We start from the raw sequence: 15,638 nt of genomic DNA, 5'->3' as shown, positions 1-15,638 counted from the left end.
TTCTACCAAATCATCTGAAGAATTTATCAATGGCAAAATCAGTGGTGTAATATGTTACATGTACACAGCCTTGTTTAATTGTTGTTCTATTGTGCAAGTGATAGTTTCTCATTTGGATGTGTTTAACATGAATGAGTGAACGCTTTGATAATCTGACCTTGGTTTACAGTGCAGCTTCCCATCTCCAGCGAGGCATGAAAAATGGAAGTGAATTAATTTAAGCCATACTGGTCTAGATTTCCTCTCTGGTCAGATGTCAATTCAGAGAAATTACAAAGTTGGTCTGCTTCATTTCCACTGCCTCAGGTCATGTAGCAAGGTCATACACAGACCGCACAACAGAGCTTCTCCTCTGTTCTTATCGACACATATAAATCACATCACACAGCCTCTGTGGGACAGGTTTTGGTATGGTCACCGTGTCTTCAGGTTCACATGGCAGCTCAGTGGACTAATGACAACGTCCACGCTGCTACAGTGGACCTGACTGATTGTTTCCTTGAGAAGAAATACGTCCCACTGGGCTTCTCAAAACATCAGGACTAGGATGTTTTTCATAAATGATATTAATGAGCTATAGTAATGAGCTCAATTTGTCAGATCACGTTTGCTTGTGCTGAAAATATTTCAGGGAAAATACAGACAGTGATTGATAAAAATGCATTTAGTCTTCTGGCACAAAACCAGTAAATGTAAGGTAATCTGTGAGGAAACAGAAAACTCAGAATATATCATGCACAGCCTGGGAGCCCTGGACGACTCGTGTTTTATGGCTTTTCCAATGAGGCAGGACAGTATGTGAGTGAGCAGTGTCTGGTGCAGCCATTGTATTCAAGCAAGGGGGGGGGACCACCCACATGAAGTCAGTGATGAAGTAAAAACTGTTGCATGGCCACGTCCCCTTCCCTCGCTCACAGAGTAAACTGTGGTCAAACGGCAGCGCTCTGCAATCTCAGCTTGCCTCCAGATCACAGGGCAGAGGCTTGAGGCAGAGAAGACGATCACGCCAAGGCCCCCCTGTCCCGCTGTGAATCCCCCAATCCCGGTCAGGAAGCCAGCTAATAGTAGTCAATGTCTTTGGACTGAGTTGAACTTGGCAGAGCCCCCACATCTTAGACAAACCGCTCACGCCCCTCTGGAGCCGAAGGCAAAGCGAGGCCCAGAGGGAATGAGGTGCCTACTGACGCCCGTGTCACAGGATGACGCCCTTGGTTTTCTTCCCTTTAATACAGGACATCAGGCAGAGTGCATCTTGGGAGGGGACCACATACTCAGATAGTACTTACTGAAACAACTGGTAACCCCGTTCTAGTGGCAACATTGCAACCAATATGAAAACTATATAAAATACGGAATTAAATAAGTGAACTAACAACCAAATCTCTTGTGTCCTACATACCAAAGGCCTTTATTCATATCCTCTCATTTTGTTTATTTGAACGGTTTGGACATCAAACTTTTCAAGGGGGAATAATATCCCAGGAGCGCAGAAAAGAGCAAGCCAATTGGCCTCTTACAGGAGGTCTCTGAAGACTGCGTTTGTGTTCTACCAAAAGGAACATGCTATTTCCATTCTGACAAAATGTAAGGCTGATTGCTACAACCATCAGGACTCCTGCTCCCTATTTGTTAGGAACCAATGTATCATCTCCTTGCCTGTTTCTTGTGGGAACAGACTGTAAACGCCCTCCAGGCAAATCTCTGTCAGTCAGCCCTGCATCGCAAGTCTGATTAAAGAGACAAAGGAGCTTAATTTCTCTGTCTTTTACATGAGGATTCTTCCAGCCCTCGTCCTGTTACTGAAACAGAGATCCTGCGAAAGCCACATGTAGAAATGTCTACTGACATGACAGTTAGTGACAGTTATATGTGAGGAGGTTGTTCGTACAAATGGGCGCTTTATTGGTCTTAGATGATAGCATCAACCACTATGTCTTTTGCTTTCATAATGATTTACTGCTGCCTGGTGGGATGAGCTCAGTGAATATGTGTGGTTGGCTGCCAATTGCACTTTTTCCTCTGTTTCTTTTTGGTCTTTGTGGGCCCTGGAGGTTTCTTAACTGTTATAGAGCCATTTGGATGGGAGGCCAGGCAGTATAAAGCTGTATTTGGCAAAAGATCTCACTGCGCCTCCAAAAATAAGAGAGAGCAGGGCGAACATATTTGTCTACGTCTGCATGTGTGTGTGTGTGTGTGTGTGTGTGTGTGTGTGTGTGTGTGTGTGTGTGTGTGTGTGTGTGTGTGTGTGTGTGTGTGTGTGTGTGTGTGTGTGTGCGCGCGTGTGCGTGCGTGCGTGCGCACAGAGAGTGATACTGCTACAGTAACACTGGTACCTAAAAATACAAATGGGCATTTTATAGTAAAACCAACTTGCAACTTACCAGAACTTACAAATTTGAGTCGAGCTGTCATGTCCTCTCATTAAGCTTTTATATTGACCATACAGACTGTAATTTGTGTATTTAGCCAAGCCTTTTTGAATGTTAAGAGAGGAGAAATTACGATTTTACAAATGTTTTAGAACATTCACATCACAGTGTTAATGTCTCTGCACCAGCTGCGGTTAGTGCTCTACCTGCAGCTGTTCCTGCTGGTAGCCATCTTGAGGAAATGTCAGGTTAAAAAAAAAAAAAAAAAAAAACAGAGCCTTGACCTGGCCACCGCTGTTGTTTTAAAGGGAGAGAGGTGAGGACCTTCCTCCTGAGGGACTGGTGGTCTGACCTGAGGAGCAACGTTCAGGGACGTGAACCACAAAGAGCAAGCGGAGGGCCATGTCTTTATAGGGAGCTTCAGCTGGAGGTGAGGGGGGCAACATGTGGCTGCAGGTGAAACGAGGGTTGGAAAAATACACATCATCACATTGTATAGTCTTTTTTCAAGAATTAAATCCGTAAACTTGATTGTTAGAAAATATATTTGATCCATTATCTTTATCCAGTGTATTCTTCACTGACATAACCTTGCAAATTTTATATTTTTACACTGTGAATGCTGAATTGAGAAATATGTCATGCAAGACAACCCTATAAAGGAGTACTGTGTGCAGGATCTGTGTGCTGCCGGCTGATCATGTGATCTGTGGTGTGGCTGTTGCGACCTCTAGTGGTCACTGCATTTACTCCACATTGCCGTGCCATATGGAACTGGTTTACATCAGCGGTTAAATATGCTGCACCACACAACATTTGGCATGTTGGGCAGAAGTTGTGGCAACCCCCACCTACAAATCATATGATCTAAAAATTTGTTGCACAAAGCCAATTCCACAGTTAGCTTATTGTAGGGAATCGTGTCAGTCTCAAAGCAAAGGTCATATTGAAGGAACTGAACTGGAGCCAGGTCTAAACATTACATTTATTACAGTCATAGTCAAGCTGTTCTGTATTTTCCTGGCATGAGTCATTCCTATTTCAAATGATCCAAATGCATAAATTAGGCTGGTAATTGTTCTGTTTTGTTCCAAATGGCAAAATGACATAATGCACAGAGGATGTGTTTAGTTGTTCTGCAGCATGCTGCAGTTACTTTAACTTGACAGACGTCTCCTCCCCTTTACACCACACTGACTGACCCCTTTACTCAGCAAGCATGAAGAAAGCCGCAAAGCCACTTCTATCTTTCACCTCACACAAAATTTTATGACTGACTTTCTGAATACAGAGAGGCTACCTAGGCTGAGGCTGCCTGCCCGGGCAGCAGACAAACAGAGCCCTGTTCATATCTGTTTTCTCTGGCCACCCTCAAACAGCGCTGTTACATCATCCATGATTTCTCTTTCAACAGGAAAGTGCCATTTATGTTGCGTTCGCCCTCCCTCGCAGCGCATCAGATAGTGATCACATCATGAAAAGCCATTTGTCTGGAGACATTGTGTTGGTGGCCACCCCTGTTCAAGCAGGGCCCTGGCCTGAGGCCTGCTGATGACTTTTCCAATCTTCCCTCACAGGCTGGCAAGTGGAGTGGAGCAGAGCAGGCGGCCCCAGTCCCACAGCCCTTTTAGCCCCAGACCCAGACCTCAGGCAGGGTCCAGCCTTCCAGTTTCCATCATTCATGTTTGTTCTTCTTCACCTTGATTCCTGTAAGAGTCAACCATCTGATGTACAGGTCACAGGGAGAGGAAATGGCAATCCCAGCTGAGGACGAGGATATAACCTATTAACTTTCTCATCTGTGGAAGGGAAGAATGGATCACTCAGTAAGTCTTCTCTTCTAACTGGTGGCTGGTTTCCTTTCCCAAAGGACGTTAGCAGTTACTGTAGAATTGAAAGGTGAGAAACTCTGGTGTTTGTGTGTGTGTGTGTGTGTGTGTGTGTGTGTGTGTGTGTGTGTGTGTATATGTGTGTGTGTGCGCACATGCGTGTGTCTCTGCTATATAAAGAGATTTTGATCATGATAAACATAGCAATCATTTTCCGTAATTTGGGGCAATCTTTTACTGCAGCACAGTACATGTTGTTTTGTTGTTCAGTGAATCCAAATGTTTTTGTTTGAAAGGAGATAATGTGGCAATTTTTTTCTGGTCGCGCTGTAGGTTTCCTATGGCAGCTCTGGATGCGAGTGCAGGAATTCGGCTGTGATTTATGACTATTTAGACAAGTGGTTAACAGAGAGATGTAGAATTATGGAAATACTGCTTTCATATGAAATACGCAGAACACGTCATGTGGGCTTCAGTGACCACTTAATCTGTTGGCAGGCCCAAACCCCCCTTGAGCTTGTCAGATGCACAGGGCTGCTTTTCACTCCTCACACTGAATATTTGACTTCCTTATGAACTTGACAGTTATTGCTAGTTGGAAGTCTCGAGGCCTCACTGGAGTGACATGAATCCCTATATCTCCAGCAAGGAGAGAAATGTGGATCAACACAGAGGCTGCAGAAATACAGCATCACCTTGATAATCAGTTAATGTAAAAAGACGTAAAGATGGAGCCTTAACTCTTGTATAAACTGCACAAGATTAATGCAAATTCATACACAGTACTTATATCATGCGGTCACTAATGAAATGTGATTTGTGATTATTGGAGGATATAACTCAATAGATATAACAGATAATATGGACGGAACTGAATTAGCATACTACCACCACCGAAATATAGATAAAATATTATGGACCATAGCTAAATGTTTTAATTATAAATATGTATTTCAGCACAATTTATTTTCTAGGATAATTGTTTGCTCCTTTAAATGGTACAGGGGATAAACAGATATGAAATAATCTATAATGGTTCTTCCCACTCACAAGCACTTTTAGAGAACGTATGAACGTGCTTGGTTGTCAGCGGCTGCCATGTTTTCTGATGTGGTGAAAAGAAGGGAATGGAGAGTAGGAGAGGATGTCACAGGCTGCAGAGAGACGAGCGTCTGGCCCACCTCTTCTCTAACCCCCATCACTCAACAACACTGAGGGGCTTTTCTCATCGCAGAGGTGGGAGCCAGGAGATGACCAAGGGTCAGACTGACATGCAGACATGAATTTTTCACCGCTATATTTTCGTTGGGTAAATAATCCAGTTGAGCGTTGCCCACAGGCAGATGGTAGCTTATAAATCTTGGATCAGAAAATAAATACTTTTCAAAACAAAAGATGGTTATTTTGGAGGAGGGGGGGTCTCCCTGCCAAAAAGGAAAATTGTTTACTTTTCGGGGACTACCAAATTCCACTGGTAGTTTTATTCCAGGAAAAGAGTTAGTCAAAGTGTATTTATTTATTTTGAATACATGCTTCTGAGTTTCAGTCATTTTTAGATACAGATCACCTCATGAACTTGCCTGACTTTTAACCCACTCGCACTTACAGTACATTTATCTGTGTGTAGAGTTTTTGCAACTGAGTTCAAATCTTTTATATTTATAGCCAATTTATAGCCAAATTTCTGTGTGTATTTAACCAAAAGATGTCAAAATCTTTTTTGACATCTTTTGGTTAAATACACACAGAAATTTGGCTTAATACATATCTTCTGCACCACCAGTGATATTCTCTCTTTGTTACATCTCTATCTCAGTCTCATAGTTACATGTTAAAACAAAAGCAATCTTTTTAATGAATTTTAAAGCTGCAATTTTTTTTTTTTGGCTACTTGGGAGCAGCATTTTACAATAACACACATATTGTAAAAAAGTCATGCAAAAGTATCACACAAACATATTATGTCATGAAGTTAACATGCTAGCAAACACTTACCACATCAAGCAGATACAGAGCTTTATAAGTATTCATCTGTTTTCCATTCTGCTCTGTTTTGCTCTGCTCTTTCTCCTGAGGGAAATTTCTGTCTCTTTAGCTCCACTATGTTGACCAGGCAGTCACTTGGTGCTGAACAGGAAATGTGCAGTGGTGTTATCAGAGCCTTTTCGCTGAAAACAGCCAACTGCAGCATCCAAAACACATAGGTTAAAGGCATTAAAGCGCCCTTAGAGCTGAGGGAGACTGCAGAGTCAGAAGATGAATCTGTTTGTGTTTGTCACTACAAGTGCCACTTTCGCATTACATCTAGTCATCTGACTTATTGTTCATATAAACATTTTATTGAGTGCAGCTTTAAGGTTCTTCATTGGTAATTTGCAATAAAATAGGTCTTAGAACTTATTCAATACAAATTTTGTAAAATCAGTACAAATTAAAGACAATAACAAGAACGTCACACAACCAAAGGTGCACAGCTTAAAGTGGTGCACATCTGTAACACTATGTGACGTTATTGGTTTTCTGCATTGCATATCAATCATATCCATATGAACCACTCAGAAACATCTGTTGAAGAAGAAATTATTTCCAGTTTTTCAGTAAAGATCACTGAGAAATCCTGAAGCCCATGAAATGTTGAAAGCACAGCCCAGTAGCAAACTCGGTCCTCATGAGGTCCTTTACACAGGTATGTTTACCTTTGATGGTGTATCTGCACCCTGTCAGGAAACTGGGGGCTGTGCCAGCATCTCAGTGGGTGTATTGCAGAGGCATACCACTTGTTATGAGTCCCACTAGCAGGACAGAAAGACATCCCTGCAGTAGAGTCAAAGAGACTTTCATTTCTGCTGAGTCGTCCCCAAAAAATCTCCTGTAAAGAAATACCCTGATGACTGTACCTCCTACTTCTGAAGTTTACTGCGTCTTTTAAAAATATGTTTGAAGCTAATAACCTCCTGAAATCATGCTGAAATCATATTTGGATCTTTTGGCAAAACATCACACACATTCCTCCTGTGATACACTCTGCTGTTGTATTTATTAGTCTCCCACCAAACAGTAAATGTCAAAGTTTGGACGTGTCCTGCAGGGTTCAGCTGCTCAGTGTGTACAAGCACATGAGAAGAATGTTTAAGCAACATAAAGGTTTAGCTAATAAAAAAGGTGTGATGTTATTTCTATTTCCAGTCCGTCGATTAACCTCTTGCCTCTATTTTCTTCAAGCACAGGCTTGGATCTTATTCTAAATATCACTTTTCTTAAAAATTCTCTTCAGCTTTCATCTCCTGAGCAAACACTCAGGCTCAGTGGAGTCATGTGGTTTTGATGACTATTTTCCATTTTAGAAACTCTGAAACATCCCCTGTTTGCTTGAAAAGGATAATCACCTCACCCATGAAATGTTGATGAGCAAAATGAGCAGAGCTATATTTACCGTACGGAGAGGCTCATTAGAGAGCCAATCCCAGTGACGAGGTGTATGAGGTGGCAAGCACCTGCCTTCTGCCTGGGGCATGCCTCTTTTATTGCACTGGCTTTTATTTACTCACTCTCAAATTATTTTTGGCCCTTAGTTGACAAAGATAAATGGGGGGATTAATATATATTGGACTAATCTGGAGGCTTGCAGTGGGGGTAGCAGAGAGCCTGGATAGTATTTCCCTCAGGTAACCAAACGCAGGCCCACTGGATTAAGAGCCATTTGCAGTAAGGCTTAGCCATGATCCAAAGCCATTAGCAGAACATGGAAGTCGGAAAAAACAAGGGGAGAAGAACCAAAGAGCTTTTTAATTGCATCTGACTGATTATGATTCAAAGGTGCTCCTTAATACATGATTACACTCACATTTGAATAGACATGTATTTAGTTTAAATTCAGAATGTGGTCTTGAAAATACAAGCGGGAATTAAACAGAAAAATTAAAATTCTTTGTGTTAAACAACCTAACATAACCTATTATTTCTGGGGAATTTGATCACCGGCCTGAGATACCTTTAGTCATGATTGGCTTGAATTCATTTGGCAGTTGAAAACAACCGTAGAATGAACATGAAGTTGCATAATCTACTGTAAACCACTACTGTATGCTTAATTATGATAATGAGGAGGAAACAACTAAGACAGAAATGCCAAAAAAAAAAAAGAAAAGAAAAATCCCCAAATTACTTGCAGTCAATTTAATGAATAACTGAGTTGTTTTTTTTTATTCAGTTGAATAATATTCAAACCAAGATGACCCATTTATTTTTTGTTTGCCTTCTCTGTAAACCACCAATTATCTTCCCACACTCCACTGATAGTTTTGTATTTATGTTGCAGCTGTGTTTCAGGTACAGTGTTTCAGATGGTGTCATTCAGCTAATCAGCTATTGGAGGAAGGTTGTGTCATTAAAGAGACAGTCACATAAAGCAGCAGATAGATATTCCACACCAACTGTGAGAGACAGGGGTCACAAATGTTTTTTTTCCCCCACAATGTTCAAATGGCACTATTCTTAGACGTGTGTCTTTATTGAGAGTCACCCACCAAAGTGAATTACATGAAAGGAATTCTGATTAAATTAGTTCCCATTGTTTTGGTCTTTATCAAGCTTCTTTAAATCCAATCCAAGAAACACAAAATAGGATGATTCAGCAAAAATTCAGCATCCTATTTTAAATTATTATTTTATATCACATTACAAATTAGTCTTGTTTCTCTTTCTTTGTAGTTCATTCAATAAATATTCACTGGCTTTACATTTCTAGAATTTAATTATTAAGGAAATCTGATTTTGAAAAGTTAGCTCTAAACAGCCTTTAAAAAATATAGCAACCATTTTGGAGTTTTGGTTTATTTGTCACTTTATCCAGTATAAGTATCAGTACTGCTCTTTCCAGTACAAATGCACAGGCTGCAGCATAATGTAAATAATATAATTTTAAAAATAAAATAATAGAACTCCTACAGTAGTTTTCTTTTTTTTTGCACTGTTACAACATTTTCTTGTCACATATTAGGCTTGTGCAAGGAGCTGGACAGGTACAGGTAATAAAGACAATGGTGATCAGTGACAGTATGTGAAGACAGTAAAGTCAGTTAGTCTCATTTGATTGGATGGAGTGAAGTAGGAAGGAGGGGCAGCATGGGAGAGGGATGAAGAAAAATGAATAGGAAATATGAAGAAAAGAAGAAATATATATACAATTTAAATATGAAGCAGCCAAGAGGTGTGGGAGAGAAAAAGTGAAAACATAATGAAGGGAAGAGGAGTAGTGAAACAGTGTCCTCATTAAATAGCTCAGTCTCACACCCACACTCAGCTACACAGGTGTTTTCAGTTGCCTGATTAGACCTCTTGTCAGGGCTGAGTGGGCATGTGCAGAGCAGGCTTGATTTTATTCACCTGTGGAGCTGAATACAGCCCAACCTGAGCAGAGGTCCACTCAGCCATAATAAGTGAAAACACCTGTGTGGGTGTGCACAGTGGCCTGATTTCAATGTTGTGTTCACTGCCTTGCTGTTGGTTTAGAAAGCAGAAACAATTGTGCTATTTCCAGGGATAATATAGTTAACAGTATAATTATTGTTAATTTTCAAATTATGCAAAGAATAATCACAAAGTATTGCTAAAAATTGGTTTTGACCTAAAATTAAATATCCTACAGTACTTAAAAAAAACAGCCGGGGGAGACAAAGTAGCCAGTTTAATGGTGAGCAGAGGTAAAAGGTCTGAGTCACTGAAAACAGCTGGACCCTAGCACTGATTATCCACCGGGGCGTTGCACGTCCGACCTCCAGGGGGCCTCAAACCCACCCCCACCCCCACCCCCAACGTGGCCTCATCCTGTTTATTTCTTTGTTTTCATTATTTCATCATATAAACTAATTGAGTGTTTGTGTTAAAATACGAAATAATGAGAGTTACAGTTACTTTATTTGCAAATAATAAAAAAAATATTATGATTGGTTTGCTGGTTGTGTCCGTAACATGATGATGACGTCAGGTCAGGTGGTGACCGTGGGAATTTCGCGGCAAAGTCGCCGGCTGGGTGAAGAAGACACTTCTTAAAACATCATGGAAAACAAACGTTGGAGCAGCGGAGCAGCAAAGAGAACGGCCAAGAAATAAAAGTATATCAGAGAAACTGAAATTCAGAAGAAAAAAGCTACTATCTAACTCGACTGTTTTCTAAAGTCGTCTTGCTAGCATTAGCAAAGAACCTGGAGAGGACGATGCTAACGTCAGGAGGAGGACAATGACGCAGCAGCAGCAGCCACTGAAGTTAGCTCAACTGAGCATCAGCATGAAACGGAGGCGGAGAGCCACAGCCCACCTACAGACACCTGTTCAACCAACTGGCAGAGACCCGGTGTGAGGTAGGTTACCAGTTTAGCAGACCCACAAGTTATCAACTACTTCTTACTTGTCTCAAGTTACCACAAGTTACTTTTAGTTAACTATGTCAAGCATTCAGGCCAGGGGCCAGGATGGAGTGACTGAACGACATTTTTTTCATAAAATATAATGTCCATATAGCGATATCTATCTATCTATCTATCTAGCTAACTATCTGTAAAGCCTGTCTGAGACCCGTTACATATACTATTATTTTTTATAGGTCTACCTATACAGTGCTGTAAAAATCGATTACTGTGAGTGTGTGTATGTGTGAGAGAGATTGATGTAAGAATCTGAATCACAGAACTGCAGTATATGCTTGCCTATGCTGCTCAGCTACACATTGTAGGTCATGGCATTGATATTGTTGCTGCATGTGGTGTAAATCCTGTATGATAGAATAGCTATAGGTGTTGATATTGACCTAAAGGTTGTGATCATAGGCTCCTGCCTGTCAGTGTAAGTCTTGTATCAGGTGTCTCAAACAGATAGCCTCTGCTCAGAACCTACAATTCAAAACCTGGATTGTGTGTGTGGAGAGCAGAGAGGTAAGGGTGGCTTCAAAGATTTTGTGTAGTTGAAGTTCAGTTGCAGTCATGAAAAAAAAATCACAACTTCTATTTAAATATATAAAACTTATGTCCTCAATTGTTTACATGCCCTTTATTGGACAGCAAGTTTTTTCTTGCAGTGTATTTTTGCTGTGAAATAAAATGTGTACATGCTTTCATTTATTGTTTTCATTATTAGATCTACACAATATACTCTACTGTGTTTCGTCCAAGTGAAAAATAATACAATAGTACATCCAGACTACTTTGAATATTGTAAAGGCAAAAGTGATCCGTCCTCAAGTGTTTCAGTGAGAAAGTTAGTCATTTTTTGTGGATTATGGTGTACTGATGCATAATTGGGTTTCACAGTCTTGTAAAGCAGCAGATGATGCAGGTGAGGACTGGGGTACCTAGCCATTGAATGTTGGCATCAAACCCTGGAGTCACTGTTCATACAGGGAGAGGCTGTACTTTGTATTCTTTATATCATCCATGGTGCTGAACAATCTCTTGGGTTAACCCAGCTGAACTTGTTATTTGGTCACAATGTGCGTTGTCCTATGAAAGTGCTGAATCAGCAGTTCATGTCTGGTTCCTCAGAAAAGACGAATATGTTGGATTTTGTCTCCCAGTGTAGGGAACCGCTGCATCGTTCCTCCCAGAGTAGTATGCAGAAGCGGCTTGACAGGAAAGCTATAGAGCAACAGTTTCAACGAGGAGGTTTTGGTTCTTGCTGCCAGTGCCTGGTTCTGCCCTCACTACCTGCTTTTCACAACCTTGTTTGTTTCTCTCAAATATTGAATCACAACTGTCTTACCTGTGTGAATGTCAGCGTGATGATGTAGTCCAACTACTCTGTTCCCACCCCACACTGTTTAATGATGTTCCATCTTGTACCAATGTGCTATAGCATGACATTGATGTTGGTTCTGCTGCTCCTATTAAACAGTGTGCTTATCACTGCCCAGATGGAAAAGAAGGATAATGAAGAAAGAGCCTGAATACTTGTTGGAAAGGTTAGACAAGTCTAGTCATAGTCCCTGGAGCTTTCAGTATCCATCTCTGTACAGACTCCTGTAAATTTAATGCACTAATGGTACCAGATTCCTTTCCCTTGCCTGGCATAGAAGTCATTGATTGCATTGATAGCATTCCCCAGCTGTGTTCATCACCAAACCTACTTAAAGGGTACTGGCAGGTTCCTTTGACCCTCAGAGGTTCTGACATTTCTGCATTTGGCCATGTTATGCAGTACACAGTGATGGCATTTGGCATGAGGAATGCACCTACCACTTTTCAGCACCTGATGCACCTGGTTTTGGGACATGTGCCCCACTGTAATGTCTATCTTGATGATGTGGTGGTGTACTCGAGCAGCTGGGATGTTCATCTTTCCAGCCTGGTGGTGGTGTTGTTCAACCTAAATCTTGCCAAGTGTGAGTTTGGTAATTCCACTGTTACATACCGAGATAAACAAGTTGATCATGGACAAGTCTGTCCGGTAGATGTTAAGGTCACAACTGTGTTGTCCTATCCAGGTCCTACTACCAGTTATTATCAGTGTTTTCACAGAAACTTCTCCTGCCGTTCCTTTTGTGTGGCATGAAAAGTGTGAACATGCCTTTTAATGCTGTTAAGTCCCTCCTCTGCAATGCTCCAGAAACGTTACTAGAACGTTACTAGCTGCTGACTAAGCCATCATCAATTTTATGATCAACAACTCTGCTTTTCCCAATGTGACATGTCAAAAAATGAAAAAGCCAATTAGATGCCTTTAAAAGCTAATTCACTGAAATGAAAACGTGAACCCAGTAGGTTAGCGTTGTGTCACTATAATGGGCATAGCTCACATTCACAGACAAATCCTTTGTTGACTTGAGACTTTCATGTACTGCATCAAAGGGGCATCACTCAACTCTAATGTGCAGAACTGTGCACAAACTGCACACCCAACATCTTCTGCCACAAAAACTTAAAAACTGACTGAAAAACTGAAAAAAAGAAATCAGTTATGATAAGACATTAACCATTATTTTGCAGGCAACCTGCAACTTAAAAGTAATTACTTACTCTGAACATGCTTTTTAGTGCAACAGATTTTTTACCATTCAGCTGCCACAACCCAAACTCAAAACACTTTTTTCTGAGCATTGTTATCAGAAATGTTCTCAAATGAAATTTGGACAAGAAAATGTTTCAAACCACTGTCAGATAACTTTTTATATGAAAGCTTATGTGAAACTAATTAAAAACTGTAAATCTGATGGCCTTAACCTGGGCTGCAGCGAACCAGCCCGGGGCAGAATAAAAGCAGCCAAACTAACTTAAACACCTGAGTGAACAACCAGAGCTGGACATTATAATATTTCTTCATGTATGTTTTTATGTACTTTTCTTGTTGCTCTGTTTAAGATGACTTCAAAATGAAGTGTTTACTATACAGTAGGGCAAAAAAAAATCTGATTGTGATTATTTTGGCAGGTATTATGATTTCAGTTAGAGTGGTTGTTTTTTACATTTTATTTTCACTGAAAAAATATAAAAATGATGATGTGATTTTTGTTGGGTCTTGTACAAAACAAATGTTCTTTTACGTCTGGAGAATATGATTTGTGGCCCTGGGCATCTCTGTAGCACCACAACACATATGGTGCTCACAATGCACAACAATGTTGTGGCACATGATACCCTTTTATCCAGCTATTTTATCGATTTTTCTTTTTTAATTTTTTAATTTTTTTTTTTTTTTTGAAGCTCCTGCAATTTGGATATTGCACTTGGCCATAATGCAGTTTTGTTTATATTTTGATTAATTGTGCAGCCCTAAGATGCAGGCATGTTATGTTAGTATGCCGCGAAGATTAAATGTTGTCTGCATGTAATTTTATTTGGAAAAAAAAGTGGTTCATGAATTTCTTCATTATTCTGTTATTTAAAAAAAAATTATAATTTGATTCTGGTAGATTGGAAATTGTATTTAAATTCAGTGACACTAGACAGACAATCAAAGTTTCAGATCAGTTTTTATATTTTTTGATTTTGTGAAAGGTTTGTTTGAACTAGTTGCGTTTGGCATTTATAAACTAAAAAAAAAATCCATATTATAAATTGTGATCAGCAAAAAAAAATGAATTTCTGATTTTTCATCCATATTGTAGATCATTACCAGGATCCCACAGCTCATAATGAGCAGTTAGATGTGCCTATAGATTTGACTTGCAGTGTACTCTATTTGCATCACTAACATAATTTAAAGTGTATTACTGACACTGTCACTGAGAAAACCCACATGCAGTAGACCTACACCTCTTGACACACACAGTTGTCACTGTTAATCAACACATACAAAGACATGAACTACAGTCTAAAACCTCATTTTAATCAGTGCAGGAATAGAGAGAAAAGAAAAAGATCAACTGTTGCAGTACACCATATCCAACACAAGGTGGTGCCACAGAATAACGTGTGGTCACTCCTGCTCCAGCACAGGCAGTGAAAAAACAGACTTAGCTCACTGTGTTGTCCCATACACACTAAAATTTTGATTGACACATTGAGTGTTTTAACAGATATGAACTCTGTATCACACATCCAGATGATGACGAGTTCTCCATTTTCCTCCTGACCTTTTCTGCTAATCATAGCCACTGTAAAAGAAGTGCAATAAAACACTGGCCAGCTGGTGATAAAGAGCCCTCACATCTAGCAGGTGGTGCTCCGTATGTAACGTCTCCTCCATACAAGCAGCCGGTTATGGCTTTATTGCCCCACACATCCCCTTCATATCTGCCTGCTTCCCAGCCACAGCCAGGTAAGACCACCTGTCGGAACAATGATAAGAAAATAAGAGGGATTGTATGTAGTGATAGCTTGGCAGGCACTGGATATGACTGTAGTAATAATAAAGTGTGTTTTTGGATGACAGTTGCCATGTTGGAATAATCAGTTGTTAGTGTTCATGTATTCTGGTCATTAAATTTTCTTTTTATAGTTATAGAAAGATATATTTTAATTTTCTTAATTTTCAAGATGTGGCAAGGTTTATGTTTGTGCTACAGCCCAAAATGTCCACTGAGGGGCAGTGTTGCTCACTATCACAGGGACCTTTTTAATTATTTTCATCTTTCTAATTTATTTATTTGGGTATTTTTTGATAAGCATTGTTTTTTTTTAGGTTTTAACCTCAGGAATTGTAAATGTAGAGAAAGAAGAGAGGAGGTAAGAATGATATAATGCATATTTGCTTAATGCAGTCTGTATATGAACACAGAGTGGTTGCATTAAGTAAATATGGCTTCCCGTTGTCCATTTTGCTAAGATTATCTGCAAGGCATCACAGCTGGAGTTGTACACGATAGTCACTCACTTGCCATGGCTTGGTTGGCTTAGCAGTTATACAAACAGAAACTGGCTGATTATTTTTTTGCCTTGATTTACCAACATGCCTTCAAGATCAACAGATCAACAGCTAGCTTTTTGAGTGCTCTACTTTTCAGCTTGATGTG

At 40.1% G+C, this 15,638-nt stretch overlaps 1 long non-coding RNA gene across 1 annotated transcript; it reads left to right on the top strand.

Moving 5' to 3' along the window:
* Positions 1-2,346: 2,346 nt before the first annotated feature.
* LOC130180452 (uncharacterized) lies at positions 2,347-5,482 on the top strand. Its single transcript, XR_008829407.1, has 3 exons — positions 2,347-2,799; positions 3,947-4,268; positions 4,532-5,482. It is a non-coding gene; the product is annotated as an uncharacterized LOC130180452 (long non-coding RNA).
* Positions 5,483-15,638: the final 10,156 nt, after the last annotated feature.

This window comes from Seriola aureovittata, chromosome 13 (genome assembly GCF_021018895.1).
Source record: "Seriola aureovittata isolate HTS-2021-v1 ecotype China chromosome 13, ASM2101889v1, whole genome shotgun sequence".
In the NCBI taxonomy this organism is placed as follows: Eukaryota; Metazoa; Chordata; class Actinopteri; order Carangiformes; family Carangidae; genus Seriola; species Seriola aureovittata.
Note: the sequence above shows the minus strand (reverse complement) of the source record. Positions and strands in the feature narration are given on the sequence as shown.